Raw genomic sequence first — 13917 nt, forward strand, 5'->3', positions numbered from 1 at the left:
TAATCTGCCGAGAAATCCCATGCAAATTCCAAATAAACGTTCAGTGAATCAGCTCTATGATTCCTTGCCCGCATGTTAACACTGGTAGAATCCAGCTTTTTAACCCCTCAGCCACAGTAAAACACAACAAATGCAAGAAAATCTGATAAATGCACCTGGCATAGATTCAGCCCTAAAGCTAAAGAAGTTTACAGCACAGAAGGGACTATTCAGCCCATTTAGAATCCAAAACTAATCCCACTGCCCCACACGCTCCCCATATATCTTCCTCTGCTTTAAATATTTATCCGTAAATCTGGCCTGCTGGACTCAGATCCTCTTTGTCAATACACATCGGCCTCCTAACATCCAGCTAATCAAGTGGGATTCATTCTTTCGGGTTAAAATGAGAATTTGTCAGGTCAAACCTAATCTACTGCTGAAGCAATTTTGTTACCACACCCAAGGCAGCTGGTTGTAAAGTGAGAGGCATTAAATCAGAACTGTGAGTCAAGTTTGTATGAGGAGAGGGGATAGAATGAGCCTTTTGAAGGATGAAGGGGGAAGGGATCCTCTTGCTCTCTCGTCCTCATTTTTAGATGTTTCCTCCTCTTATCAACATCTTCTGTAGGGAAACAGTTAAGGGCCCTGCCTTCATGTTTCCAGCCTATCCTCATCTATTCCTTTTTTCGTGCTGCTGACATTAGTGATGTCTTACTGTAATCTCCGGTCCATTGTGTCTTTTGTCTAAACTGTCCAAGATGGGTGGATTGGTGCATGCCTTTGCTTGTAGCGTTTTTCTTTCCATGACCATTAACACGAGAACAAAGATCCCTAATGTACTGTGTTAATGTGGAGACCCATGCTGAGATGGTTAGCTGGTAAAACTCTTGAGCAGCTTTGATGATAAGGTCCACTTAAACACTGTAAGAACGCAGTGATTTAGTGGAATTTGAAGGGTTGGGCATGGCTCCTTGTGTTTGTCTGTCAGGTTGTGGTATGTGGTTTTCTGTATGGTTCAATCCTGGCCTTCTCGGAAGGTTTGTAAGGTATTGGACTGTGGTCTTTGTTTTAGCAGACATTCGCAAGCTGATTGGTGGCGTCACTGTCTCCTGCTTCACTGCTTATGGATTTTCCTTTGAGAGGGAACAGCTGCTCTCCTTTATTTCATGCTTCAGCCCTTTTGTTTGCAGTAGGTTTATTTTGACGTCCATGATAACTGGCTTCCAACATGTTTTCATGGGAATGTAATACATGCTACTGTGTGGAACGTTGCCTTCAGTGTAAGATGTTTCTAGTTATTAAATTCAAATTAACCGGGGCATCATTGGAAAAAGATTGGTGAAAGAAGACTCTAATGGGAGGTCTCGGTTTATAGTTACATCCCTTCAGATTGATGCAAATTCACGTGCTGGTATTTATCCTTCAGCAATGCTCCTCATCTATTTCCTGGTGCTTTTGTGCTTATCAGGGCGAGTGATGCAGCAGAAGGGACATTTTCCCATTTTGTACTTGGTGACCACATCAAGCGCTATCTAGTCAGCTATTGTATGGAACACATGCAAGAACATCCGGCTCCTCTCACATTGCCCTGATGAAGTGCCTGAAACCCAACTTGAGAGGAACATAATCTACCCCTCAGGTGTAACAGTTCTGTCTTCTTTGTATCTATTCTTGTCTCTCTATTCAGGACTGCTGCTAAATTAGAGCCTCTCTTCTGTAAAAATCCAGTCATTCAAAATAATCTTAGAATAGTATTACATTTGACTCGTACCCAGAATGATTTTGGCAGGCTCATCCTGGGTTATTAATTTGAGATCATAGAATCATACAGCGCATAAGGAGGCCATTCGGCCCATTGTGCCTGTGCCCGGCTCTTTGAAAGAGCTATCCGATTTGTCCCGCTCCCCTGCTCTTTCCCCATAGTCCTGCAAATTTTTTCTTTTCAAGTATATATTCAATTCTCTTTTCAAAGTTCCTATTGAATCTGTTTCCACCACCCTTTCAGGCAGTGCAGTCCATATCAGAACAACTAGCTGCATTTAAAAAAAATTATCCTCATCTTCCCCCGGTTCTTCATTTACTGTTGATGTTCAACATTTACGTTTGATGAAAACTGCATACCTTTTTATAATTGTGTCTATAGAGTTCTGGACCCCGGAAGGCAGTGTGGTGAAACTGAGATATTATACTGGCCTCCTGTTCTGACGAAGAGCTGTTTGCCTGAAACATTAACTTGTCTATTCTCTCCACAGATACAGCCTGACCTGCTGTGTGTTTTCAGCATTTTCTGTTCTTGTTTTAGATTTCCAGCATTTGCAGTATTTTGCTTTTCATTTGGCCTCCTTTACTATCTAGAGACATGAGTGTTTGATTAAAGATTGATTTTAGTTTCATACCAGAGTAATATTTAATTACGTTGCACTGATACCATTATCTTTCTGGTTTCCATGTTGGCGTGAAACTGGTGTGAGGGGTTTACACAAAAATACCATCACGTTTGTGCACTAGCAAATGTTTCATTATAAACAGGAATTTGGATTTGCTTTTCTTTAAAGCAGCCTAAAATTATGTCACCTAATCTGCGTTTTATCTTATCTAAGAACATATATGCACATATGTGTCATTATTTCCTTTTATTGCACCATATAACATTGAGCCGGTAGAAACCTAGACTAGTAGCCGGATGTAGTCTAGACTAGCAGCCGGATGTAGTCTAGACTAGCAGCCGGATGTAGTCTAGACTAGCAGCCGGATGTAGTCTAGACTAGCAGCCGGATGTAGTCTAGACGAGCAGCCGCCAGAAGTGTAGACGAGCAGCCGCCAGAAGTGTAGACAAGCAGCCGCCAGAAGTGTAGACAAGCAGCCGCCAGAAGTGTAGACGAGCAGCCGCCAGAAGTCTAGACTCGCAGCCGCCAGCAGTACCAACAATCAATCTTCTTTACTTTCTTTCAAGCTTCAAACAAGACAATATAAATAAGATCAGATTTATATTAATCAGTTTAGAACATTTGTATCCAGTTTTTTTTATGTTTCTAAATGTTTGCCGGCCTTGATCTTATAAAATAATATCCACACAGGCAGCTTGGTCTTAGAAAGATAAGAGAGGGCCAAATATACATTGTATTGGATGAGAACGTTCTGTGGGTTTTATTTGGGAGAGAGGGGTAGGCACATTTCTGAGAATCTCTAGTTTTAATCTATTTCATTATCATTTTCAATAGACTGTGGGCTGACATTCCTTTTGCGGCTAACTTTAGCAAAAAAGTAGACGTGAGTAAAAAGTAGCATAATATTGGTCGGAAGTGGTAATGTACTATGTGTCCATATTTAGTACTGCCACAAGCATTGCTAGCTCTCAAAAAATGCATGACAAACATTGATTGTTAAGGCCTTGTTAATGATGAATGCAAACATCAAACAGTCAAATTAAAAAGTGAGTATTTTACTCCAGGTCAGACCGAGCGCTAGAATGTGTCACTATCGTCTGATTCAGAAGGTTGTGAGTTTGCAGCCCCACTCCTGGACTTCAGCAAATAATCCATGCTGATGCTTTAATACAGTACTGAGAGTGTGCTCCATTGTTAGAGGTGCATTCTTTCAGAATAAAGTCTATAATTAAAGTGAGAACCCATCTGCCTGTTCAGATGGATATAAAGGATTATTACTACATGGCACTATTCGAAGTAAAGCAGTCAACATTTATCCCTCAACCAGCACCACCAAAATAGATTAACTGGCCCCTAATCTCATTGATGTTTGTGGGAACTTCCTGAGCGCAAACTGGCTTCTTTTTTGCCTGCATAACAATAGTGACAAAACTTCAAAATATTATTGGCTGTAAAGCACTTTGGGACATCATAAGAACATAAGAAATAGGAGCAGGAGTAGGCCATACAGCCCCTCGAGCCTGCTCCGCCATTCAATCAGACCATGGCTGATCTTTGACCTCAACTCGACTTTCTTGCCCGATCCCCATATCCCTTGATTCCCCTAGAGTCCAAAAATCTATCCATCTCAGCCTTGAATGTACTCAACAACTCAACATCCACAGCCCTATGGGGTAGAGAATTCCAAAGATTCACAACCCTGAGTGATGAAATTCCTCCTTATCTCTGTCTTAAATGGCCGACCCCTTATCCTGAGACTATGCTCCCTAGTTCTAGACCCTCCTGCCATGGGAAACAAGCTCTCAGCATCTATCCTATCAAGCCCCCTCAGAATCTTATATGTATCAATGAGATCACCTCTCATTCTTCTAAACTCCAGAGAATATAGACCCATTCTACTCAATCTCTCATCATAGGTCAACCCTCTCGTCCCAGGAATCAATCTAGTGAACCTTTGCTGGTCCGCCTCTAAAGCAAGTAAATCCTTCTTTAGATAAGGAGACCAAAACTGTGCACAGTACTCCAGGTGTGGTCTCATCAAAGCCCTGTACAATTGTAGCAAGACTTCCTTTCTCTTGTACTCCAACCCCAACATGCCATTTGCCTTCCTAATTGCTTGCTGTACCTGCATGCTAACTTTTTGTGTTTCTTGTAAGAGGACACCCTGATCTCTCTGAACACCAATATTTAGAAGTTTCTCACCATTTAAAAAATATTCTGCTTTTCTATTCTTCCTACCAAAGTGAATAACCTCACATTTCCCCACATTATATTCCATCTGCCACTTCCTTGCCCACTTACTTAACCTGTCTATATCCTTGTTTCCTCCTCACAGCTTACTTTCCCACCTACCTTTGTAACATCAGCAAACTTGAATACATTACACTCGCCCCCTTCATCTAAGTCATTAATATAGATTGTAAATAGCTGAGGCCCAAGCACTAATCCTTGCAGCTCCCCACTAGTTACAACCTGCCAACCTGAAAATCACCCATTTATCCCTACTCTCTGTTTTCTGTCCATTAACCAATCCTCTATCCATGCTAATGTATTACCCCCAACCCCAAGAGCCCTTATCTTGCGCAACAACCTTTTCTGTGGCACCTTATCGAATGCCTTTTGGAGATCCAAATATACGACATCCACTGGTCCCCCTTTATCTACCCTGGTAGTTACATCCTCAAAGAACACTAATATATTTGTCAAACACGATTTCCCTTTCATAAAACCATGTTGACTCTGCTTAATCATATTATAATTTTCTAAGTGCTCTGTTACCATTTCCTTAATAATGGATTCCAGCATTTTCCTGACGACTGATGTCAGGTGAACAGGCCTGTAGTTACCTGTTTTCTCTCTCCCTCCTTTCTTGAATAGCGGGGTCACTTTTGCTCCCTTCCAATCTGTTGGGACCGTTCTAGAATCTAGGAACTTTGGAAGATCATAACCAATGCATCCACTATCTCTGCAGCCACCTCTTTTAGAACCCTAGGATGTAAGCCATCAGGTCCAGGGGACTTGTTGGCTTTTAGTCCCATTAATTTCTCCAGTACTTTTTCGCTACATCCTGAGGATATGAAAAGCACCATATAAATACAAGTTATTTCTTCTTTGTTGGGGAATTTAATGAAAGGGCATTTTTAAAGTATTAACAGCAGTGAGAGAAGTGACTAGTTGAGCACATGGTACAGCAGTTTTGGTAGAGGCTGGGATATCTTCATGGAGCAGGAGGAGGAGAAGAGGGCAGTTCTGGAGTACAGGAGACATTGGAGGTGCATGGCTTGCAGCAGGTGCTACCCAGTGTCGACTGCCTGGACATGGCTAAACAGCATGAGGTGCTTCAGACATACTAGGCTGGCTGTAACTGAGGTGGGCTACCTGGGTCACAAAGACCTTCAACCATCTGCCATGCATTACCAGCGGCAGTGAAGGTCACCCTTATGCCTCGGTGTTTTTTGAGGCAACCACAGGGGCATGACGTATCAGCTATTTGTTTGGCTTTTGAACATCTGACACTTTCTTTTCTGCATACAGAAAACAGAAGAGACATTACAATTACATAAGCATACTTACTCATTTGGGGATTTTGTCATTAGGTGCAATCAGTATGTTCAGACACGTTGATTTTTAAAAACTTGTTCTTGGGATATGGGCAACATTGGCAAGGCCACATTTATTGTCCATCCGTAGTTGTGCTGAGAAGGTAGTGGTGGGCATTCTCTTTGAACCACTGCAGTCCCTGTGCTGACGGTGCTACCACAATGTTTGTTAGGTAAGGAATTGCAGGATCCTGACCCAGGGACAATAAAGAAATAGCAGTATATGTCCCAAATCAGGATGGTGTGTGACTTATAGAATCTTCATTTTTATGGGCCTTTACAGTAGTTTTTTTGCCACTTTGGGAGGTAACTGTTCCCATTTAATACAGATTGTCTTTGCAAATGAATGTGCAGGAGACTCTTCTACTAGTTGACAGTGCTTGTGTTGCTCTGAGACGAAGTGGCAGAAAACAGGTTATATTGCAAGACTGAAATGAGACTGGTGAGACTCAGTTCCTCCGAAAGATGGTGACAGCTCATGCAGTGACCTGAAAATGGATGAAACTCAACACTAGGGTGAGCAAAACAGGCTCGGCTCAAATTCAGTCTGATGTTACTCCTGCCCAATGAACTCAAAACCAAATCTAAACCACACCAAAAAAAAAAATCACTTTCAAAGACAAGTGAGGTATAAGTACAGAATCTGGTTGAAAAGAGAATGTTGCGGGTTCATTCAAGAAGCTAAAACTAAATCAAAGAGGGCAGTTTTCATGTGGGCTTGACTTTTCAGTAACAGGCTCAGTCTTTATTCATCAAATGCATTGGTGAAGAAGTTGGTCTGTACCAGGGCTTCAACTCGTTCACAAAATAAGCACTCTCTCATGGCAATTTGAGGTTGCTTTTCTGTTTCCAATGTTTTAATGAGTGTAATCTTCCTTCCCTTTGGTACCCATAAGCCACCTTATTCTGGAACACTGAAAACGTAGAGGTTTTGCCATTCCCTAAGCGAAAGACAAAAAGAAAACAGCACCACAGTCTCTGCAGGGTGGTACTCGTTTCAAAGAGAACGGGGAGCAGAAAGTATGTCAGATATTTTAATTCGGTAAGTCCCAATTCTCTCCTTGATGTTTGCTAAAGTTACATTGAGCAGCTGCAGACAAGAACATGGGAGAAGAGACCAAAGAAGCCCGTGACATTACAGCGTTTAATGCTTTCAGATCCAGTAATTCTTCTCATGCACGAGGACAGATGTCAAATGCTTTCTGTTTGATGTGTCTTGCTTGCTTCCTATCTTTAACAAATTATTTTAACTCCAACTCTACAGAAGACTATGTGGCACAGGCAGTTCAGTTACCATCGTATTCCCATTGGAGACCCAGAGTCCCCCCCTCACTTTTTGCAAGCACAAATAAACCCATAAGCTCTAATCTTACTCCTGTCATTAACGCCTGCACCAGACAGGTTCCACAAATATGGGGCTTTCACAACTAGAACCTTAACACACACGCCCCCAAGGAACTCAGAAAATTGGATGGTAGACAGATCTATTTTGCTACTAATAGATCATCTGTGCTTCTAAATGTTGTGGAGATGCCGGTGATGGACTGGGGTTGACAAATGTAAAGAATCTTACAACACCAGGTTATAGTCCAACAATTTTATTTGAAAATCACAAGCTTTCGGAGGCTTTCTCCTTCACCTGACGAAGGAGAAAGCCTCCGAAAGCTTGTGATTTTCAAATAAAATTGTTGGACTATAACCTGGTGTTGTAAGATTCTTTACACTTCTAAATGTTGGCATTTTCTAAACGTCTTGTCTTCGATAGGTCACTTCCCACATATTAATTTGTTTCATTAATTGCAGTACAATCGCCACATCACTGACGACTTACAGGCTTTTGTGCGATAGTTTGTTTTACAGATTATTAGGTTTGAGAAACTATCAGCTATTACTTGTTCTAAATTAATTGCTACAGTACAGATTTATAAAGAATGGGTATTGAAGGCCTCTGTTAAAAAGGGGCTAAAATTGTGTAAACGGTTATATGAAATTCGGAGTGCACTTTAGTGTGAAAAATGTTGAAAGCAGATTCTCGCTTTGTTATGGGCAGGAACCATTTGATCTCAAAGGTGTCGTACCCAATCTTGAGGTGCTGGTAAAGGTGGGTGGGGGGTTGGTGGTGGGGATGATTCCAGTAAGTGTGAAGACTTCAAAACACAGCCAGATCCATGGGCGTTAAAGACGCAGTTCCCACACAGGCCTCGTCAGTTTGCCGTGCCCTGCCGTCCATTCTTGGGTTATTTATGTTGTCACAGCAGAGTTCGGTTTTAATGCGATACTGTTTTGTGCATTCACACGCTGACACCCACCGGCTGTTCCTGCCAGTCACAGAGCCGGAATTCCAGTCGAGGTCAGCGGGATGTAGACGCAAACAGCGATAAAAATCCATCTTCGCAAACAAGTGCCAGTAACTTTAACTTTAAAATAGATAGCGCGAGTAACAGGACTTTGCAAAGATAATTTTAGTTCTTGGCTAGATGAGCGACGACTTTAATTTTGGGGGGCAACTGTGGAATACTTTCAGTTTCAATGAGCAACTAACTCCATACCTTCTGTAAGTTAGAAATTACTGTTGGTGATATTAGCAAATGGATACTCACCCCATTCGTGTGACCCTCCCCCATCAGCTATTTTAAAGCACCAGTGGTCCTTGGTTCGAAACACCTGTGCTCGCTTCGGCAGCACATATACTAACATTGGAATTGTAAACAATTTTACAACACCAAGTTATAGTCCAGCAATTTTATTTTAAATTGTGAATTTAAAATAAAATTGCTGGACTATAACTTGGTGTTGTAAAATTGTTTACAATTGTCAACCCCAGTCCATCACCGGCATCTCCACATCATAACATTGGAATAACACAGAGAAGATTAGCATGGCCCCTGGGCAAGGACGACACGCAAACTCATCAGCTATTTTAACAGAGGCATTCAGCCATTTACTTTAAATGGGTTAATAATGCCTCTGCTAAATAGTGGACAAAAGGAATGTCATTCAAATGCACTATCCGTTTATCCACTGCCATCACCAACACTAGTTCGTACCTCCATATGTACTGCACATAACATACTCAAAAAATGGCACTGAAAAGGACACTGAAAATTCAGTAAGACTTATTATTTAGGTTTCTAAGTAATAGCTGCAGTAACTTTTGCACTTATTTTGCTGAAAAATGATTTACCTTATTGGAGTCGTTAGGTCAGAAAGCCCAAAGGGTTAACAAACACTGGTATTTCAGGATCAATTTGTTATGCACAAATAGATTTTGATAAATGTTCCTTACAGATGCAACATGTTGCCTGACGAGGAAGGGGGTCACTTAAAATTAGACGACTCACATTGCCTGAGTGTTTTATGTCTACAGCTGTAAAGCACTCCAAATGTAGTGACTGATGTGTAATTTCACTGGTGACATCCATCACTCTGTGCCATACGGACTCCATGGGCTTTACCATATATGCTTTGATTGTGTCCTTCACTTTAACTGGAGACATAAATCAATGAAAATTGATACATTTGCTAAATAAAAAAGCAGGAAATAGTTCCAAGGGGGGTATGTCAGGATACATTTGGCTCACATTTTTAAAATTCTGTTGAAACGTTAAGCCGAGGTGTTGAGAGATAAGCTTAAGCTAGGAATACAAACAGCTGGCGCAGGTGGAAGAGGAACTACACATAAAGCCAAGGTGATGAGTACTTCAGGACGACACTTTTAAGACATGTTGCAGCAGACTAAATATTGTTTTACCTGTCATGTTCTCTGCTTTTCTTTCCCAAGAAGGTGCTAACTTTCACAGGCACCAGCAGCTCCCTGCTAGGCTATTCAATGGCAGCGGGAATCACAGCTGAGCCCTATCCTGTGCTCAAACAACGCCATGCTCTCCAGCAGGGGTCATTCATTGATGATCAGGAGCAGCTACCCTGGCTGACGGTTCCCCTCCCTGGCCCAGAAATGGGATTGTAATGGTTGTGATCTTTGATTCACATGGATGAGGTTATGGTTTTGAGATGGATGACACTCTAGGTGACTATGTGTATGAAATGTTTTTCCTTTTGGTCAGAGTTAACCCGGTTTGTTAGATCCAACTGAATATGAAACCTTTCAACTGCCCAGGGAAGCTAAAAACTCCCCAGTCATTTCAGAGGCAGTTAGATAATGCGATGGGGAAGCAGTAGGTTTAAGTGGAAGGATGAGCTCCATGGGTCAAGTGGCCTCCCTTATCTATACATTATCTTTGTGATCTTTGTCTGAGCAATTCGCCCAGAGTAGTAAGTGCTTTTTAATTTGGGTAGGGACGTTGGGTGGACAGGGAAGCAAAACTTGACTAGAAAGAAGAAAATAAATCACCAAAACATCAATAGTTTCAAGATCAGAAAATGACTAACGTTCGAGCTTGGTACATTCACCTATTGTGATTTAAATCATAAAAGAAAATCGAATAGTATATCAGCGTTAGTGGCATGAAACTGATGGCCCATGAATTAAATTTAGGCATTAACAATAACCAGTAATATCATGGACTAGAATCTGTTAAGAAACAACCTGGACTTTGCATGTGAAAAAAATTATATACGCCCAAACTGAGGCGAAGTAAGGGTGGAAATTGCGAAGTACTGGTCATAATCTTCCAAACATCCTTAGATACGAGGGTGGTGCCAGAGGACTGGAGAATTGCAAATGTTCCCCCTTTGTTCAAAAAAGGGTGTAAGGATAAACCCAGCAACTAAAGGGCAGTCAGTTTAACCTCAGTGGTGGGGAAACTTTTAGAAACCATAATCCAGGACAGAATTAACAGTCACTTGGACAAGTGTGGATTGATTAGGGAAAGCCAGCACGGATTTGTTAAAGGCAAATCATGTTTAACTAACCTGAGAGTTTTTTGATGAGGTAACAGAAAGGGTAGATGAGGGCAGTGCAGTTGATGTGGTGTAAATGGACTTTCAAAAGGCGTTTTTTTTATTTGTTCATGGGATGTGGGCATGCTGGCAAGGCCAGCATTTATTGCCCACTCTAATCGCCCTTGAGAAGGTGGTGGTGAGCCGCCGCCTTAAACTGCTGGAGTCCATATGGTGAAGGTTCTCCCACAGTGCTGTTAGGTAGGGAGTTCCAGGATTTTGACCCAGCGGCAATGAAGGAACGGCGATATATTTCCAAGTCGGGATGGTGTGTAACTTGGAGGGGAATGTGCAGGTGGTGTTGTTCCCATCTGTCTTCTGCCCTTGTCCTTTTCTAGGTGGTCGAGGTCGTGGGTTTGGGAGGTGCTATCGAAGAAGCCTTGGCGAGTTGCTGCAGTGCATCCTGTGGATGTTACACACTGCAGCCACTGTGCACCTGTGGTGGAGGGAGTGAATGTTTAGGTTGGTGGATGTGGTGCCAATCAAGCGGGCTGCTTTATCTTGGATGGTGTCGAGCTTCTTGAGTGTTGTTGGAGCTGCACTCATCCAGGCAAGTGGAGAGTATTACATCACACTCCTGACTTGTGCCTTGTAGATGGTGGAAAGGCTTTGGGGAGTCAGGAGGTGAGTCATTCACCGCAGAATACCCAGCCTCTGACCGTCTGTTGTAGCCACAGTATTTATATGGCTGGTCCAGTTAAGTTTCTGATCAATGGTGACCCCCAGGATGTTGATGGTGGGCGATGCAGCAATGGTAATGCCATTGAATGTCAAGGGGAGGTGGTTAGATTCTATCTTGTTGGAGATGGTCATTGCCTGGCACTTGTCTGGTGCGAATGTTACTTGCCACTTATGAGCCCAAGCCTGGATGTTGTCCAGGTCTTGCCGCATGCGGGCACGGACTACTTCATTATCTGAGGGGTTGCGAATGGAACTGAACACTGTGCAATCATTAGTGAACATCCCCATTTCTGACCTTATGATGGAGGGAAGGTCATTGATTTGGTGTATATGGACTTTCAAAAGGCGTTTGATAAAGTACCGCATGTTAGGCTTGTCATGAAGATTGCAGCCCATGGAACAAAGGGGGCAGTAGCAACATGGATACAGAATTAGCTAAGTGACAGGAAACAGAGAGTAGTGGTGAACGGTTGTTTTTCAGACTGGAGGGAGGTACAATGCTGTTCCTCAGGGGTCGGTGCTGGGACCACTGCTTTTCTTGATATATATTAATGACTTGGACTTGGGTGTACAAGGCACAATTTCAAAATTTGCAGATGACACAAAACTTGGAAGGGTAGTGAACAGTGAGGAGGATAGTGATAGACTTCAAGAGGATGTAGACAGTCTGGTGTTATGAGCGGACACGTGGCAGATGAAATTTGACGCAGGAAAATGTGAAGTAGGAAGAACGAGGAGAGGCAATATAAACTAGAGGGCACAATTCTGAAAGGGGTACAGGAACAGAGAGATCTGGGGGTATATGTGCACAAATCGTTGAAGGTGGCAGGGCAGGTTGAGAAAGCGGTTAAAAAAGCACATGGGATCCTGGGCTTTATAAATAGAGGCATTGAGTACAAAATCATGGCCTTCAAAAGGGAACTGGATACGTACTTGAAAGTAAAAAATTTGCAGGGCTACGGGGATAGGGCACGGGAGTTGGACTAGCTGGATTGCTCTTGCATAGAGCCAGCACGGACTCGATGGGCCGAATGGCCTCTTTCCATGCGAGGCCGCTTGAATATTATGGGCCTAATGCCTGTTGAAGGACCCCTTTCATAAATTGGTCACCGCACAAGCAGGGCAGGCGTCAAAACCAACTTCCTATGGAGCCAGGAGGAGCAGGAGTGCACCCCAATTCCACAAGAGTCACGATCACCCCCATAACCCGTTTCAACCCCCTTCCCGGGACATTCTTGAGGGCCGATGCCAGTGAGGCAGGTGGCCCGAAATTGAGTCCACCTCGCCTCCACGGGCAGCTCGCCCCAAGTATGCAGGTGAGGAACAATGTCTATCGATCCTCTGGCCTCTTGCTTCGGGTGCCAAGGCGGGACCTGAAAATGGGCACAGACTAAATTCTACCCCATGGTCTTTTTAAATCCTGAGAGTACTACACATGCCAATCGGAAATTACAGCGGAATAAGAGTGAAAAGATGATTTATGAGTGTTATGGCTGCCTTGATCATCCCCACCACCTGAAATTTAAGTAGCTTCTGACTCTAAAAGCAGAAAACACCGATGCTTTGATATTTTGCATGGTGCGACCCCTTTTAATATTTTACTTCAGTGCACATGTCTATTAATATGCACCCATACACTCAAAATTATGGTCGGATGAAAGCAGCTTTAACACAAGAAGGCTTTTTGCTAAATATTTGCATGACAGAACAAAGTTATTTTAAAGTGACATTTCCTTTTGTTTGATGTGTTTATCTGTGATGCTAATGATATAATTCAGGTGTACTGTTATTGTATTCACTCGAGCGTAACCAAACCCTGTTGGCGCCAGCTCTGTCCTCTCTATCAAGGTGCTAATGATAATCTAACCTCAAACACAATGAGGTATGAGAGACCAACATACTTTATGAAAGAGAGGTGAAGTTATGAAAGCAGATTGGCTGGTTAATGATTTCATTCAACCAGAATCGTCATGTATTCACAAACAAGACAGGATTTTTGTGTTGGTTCATAAATCCCCGCTCCCAGGACTGGAGTTATCAATCACATTGTAACTAACGCTTGAATATGAAGTCATTTTTAGTGAGGCTTAAAAGGAGTCGCTACTAAGTTTGCCCATATCTGTGTCTGGTGATCGCACTGTCTGTAGGTTTCGTATTATCTAAAGGGGGCTGGATTACAAAGGCGAGGAAGTTATGCTTCAGTTGCATAGAGCCTTGATCAGACCCTATCAGTTCTGGGCACCGCACCTCAGGAAGGATATATATTGGCATTAAAGTGGGTGCAGCGCAGATTCACCAGGATGATAACGGGGCTTAGACGGTTAAATTATGAGAACAGGTTGCATAAACTTGGCTTGTATTCCCTGGAA

The 13917-nt window shown here is 42.6% G+C and overlaps 1 protein-coding gene and 1 pseudogene across 4 annotated transcripts in view; both read left to right on the forward strand.

Moving 5' to 3' along the window:
- The window catches only part of LOC137320704 (fibroblast growth factor receptor-like 1), a 293983-nt gene that overhangs the window by 219417 nt on the left and 60649 nt on the right, over positions 1 to 13917 (forward strand). The gene's annotated exons all lie outside the window — the stretch shown is intronic.
- On the forward strand, positions 8802 to 8891 carry LOC137331344 (U6 spliceosomal RNA; annotated as a pseudogene).

The sequence above is a fragment of the Heptranchias perlo genome, chromosome 1 (assembly GCF_035084215.1).
Source record: "Heptranchias perlo isolate sHepPer1 chromosome 1, sHepPer1.hap1, whole genome shotgun sequence".
NCBI lineage: Eukaryota > Metazoa > Chordata > Chondrichthyes > Hexanchiformes > Hexanchidae > Heptranchias > Heptranchias perlo.